Here is a 2,530-nt window from a genome sequence, read left to right on the forward strand (position 1 = left end):
AAAAAATAGTTTTAAAACAATTATTATTCCTTGAGATTGTTTCTGTCAGGAAGATTAAAAACAAACTGTTTAGATGTATTTGTATAAAGTGGTGGTGGGGGTCGATCTAATTAACGAACTTTTACGTAAATCGGGGGGGGGGGGGGGGGGGGGGGTGGTACATCCTGAAGTATATAACAATCTATTGTTAACCAAATGTCGTAGACGTACCGTACCTTTTAATATTGCTTTCTTTTCTTTATCAAATATATTAACACTAGAAATTCAAGGCACTTCGCGCCCTTCTTTCTAGGCTTTTAAATTGTGAGCATGTTCTTTTTGTTTACATTTTAAAACAAAGAAAAAATTTTTTTGTGGATTTTTAAAAAAAAATCGTGGATTTTCAAGAATTTAATTTTTTTTACAAAATTAAAAACCTTTAAAACACATTTTTTTAAATTTTTATCATTCATAAACCTTCCCTGTGGTCACGTGATGTCCCACAAAAATTTGGGCCCGATCGGTTCAGCCGTTTTGACGTTTATTGGATACAAACAGACAGACAGACAAACAGACAAGCCAAATTTATATATAGAAGGTTATTAACCCAATAAACCCATGTATTACTATGCGGAAGTTTATTGATCTACTTGCAGTCTACAGGGTGACCCACTAAAAATGACACTTGAGAGCCGAATTGTTTTTATAATTTGTGGCATATTTCCGTCAATCAAAATACACAAAGTCATGGTATTTCCAAATGTGGTCTGCCTTTTTTCTACTTTCAAAATACTCGGAGAGATATCTAATTTTTTCCATATTTAAAACATTAAACTAAACCTTTATACGTTGATTGTCTTAAAGAAACAAAGGAGCAAGACCGCTCAATCATTGTGCAGCATTTTTTAATGCATTTATTGTCATTATTTAACAACCATATAGACGATATTTTATTCGTCTCTTAATTCTGTCATGTTTTGTGAAACACCCGTAATTGCGTATTTTCTTAATTCTGTCATGTTTTGTGGGACACCCTGTAATTGCGTATTTTCTTAATTCTGTCATGTTTTGTGGGACACCCTGTAATTGCGTATCTTCTTAATTCTGTCATGTTTTGTGGGACACCCTGTAATTGCGTATTTTCTTAATTCTGTCATGTTTTGTGGGACACCCTGTAATTGCGTATTTTCTTAATTCTGTCATGTTTTGTGGGACACCCTGTAATTGCGTATTTTCTTAAATCTATCATGTTTTGTGGGACACCCTGTAATTGCGAATTGTCTAGTCTATTTCCCAGAACTGGTGTACGTCATACGTTCTAGGAAATAATAAATTAATGTGTTATCATATTGAATATTCTTTTTTATTCTATAAACATTAATTATAATCGTAATTTGTTATAAGCATAGATCTAATGGTTAAATTTTTCGGAATAATATTTATTTACAGAAATGGAGAATTTTTCAAAAAACCCGAATTTTCAAATTTTCAAATTTTGAAAATAAACTATTTCTCTAGAATATTTCTTTAGTAAATTATTTCTCTAGAATATCTCTTTAGTAAACTATATCTCTAGAATATCTTTTTAGTAAACTATATCTCTAGAATATTTAAAAAAAATTGTATCTCTAGAATATCTCTTTAGTATACTATATCTCTAGAATATCTCTTTAGTAAACTGTATCTCTAGAATATCTCTTTAGTAAACTATATCTCTAGAACATCTTTTTAGTAAACTATATCTCTAGAATATTTTTTTAAAAATTGTATCTCTAGAACATCTCTTAAGTATACTATATCTCTAGAATATCTCTTTAGTAAACTCTATCTCTAGAGTTTCTCATAAGTAAACTCTATCTCTAGAATATCTCTTTAGTAAACTGTATTTCTAAAATACCTCTTTAGTAAACTCTATCTCTAGAATATCTCTTTAGTAAACTATATCTCTAAAATATCTCTTATAGTAAACTCTATCTCTAGAACATCTCTTTAGTAAACTCTATCTCTAGAAAATCTCTTTAGTAAACTGTATCTCCAGAATATCTCTTTAGTAAACTATATCTCTAGAATATCTCTTATAGTAAACTCTATCTCTAGAATATCACTTTAGTAAACTCTATCTCTAGAATATCTCTTTAGTAAACTTTATCTCTAGAATATCTCTTTGGTAAACTGTATCTCTAGAATATCTCTTTAGTAAACTGTATCTCTAGAATATCTCTTTAGTAACTCTATCTCTAGAATATCTATTTAGTAAACTGTATCTCTAGAATATCTCTTTAGTAAACTATATCTCCAGAATATCTCATAAAGTAAACTCTATCTCTAGAATATCTCTTTAGTAAACTCTATCTCTAGAATATCTCTTTAGTAAACTCTATCTCTAGAATATCTCTTTAGTAAACTGAATCTCTAGAATATCTCTTTAGTAAACTCTATCTCTAGAATATCTCTTTAGTAAACTGTATCTCTAAAATATCTCTTTTGTAAACTGTATCTCTAAAATATCTCTTTAGTAAACTCTATCTCTAGAATATCTCTTTAGTAAACT

Source organism: Eurytemora carolleeae, unplaced genomic scaffold, assembly GCF_000591075.1.
Source record: "Eurytemora carolleeae unplaced genomic scaffold, Eaff_2.0 scaffold981, whole genome shotgun sequence".
Classification (NCBI taxonomy): domain Eukaryota; kingdom Metazoa; phylum Arthropoda; class Copepoda; order Calanoida; family Temoridae; genus Eurytemora; species Eurytemora carolleeae.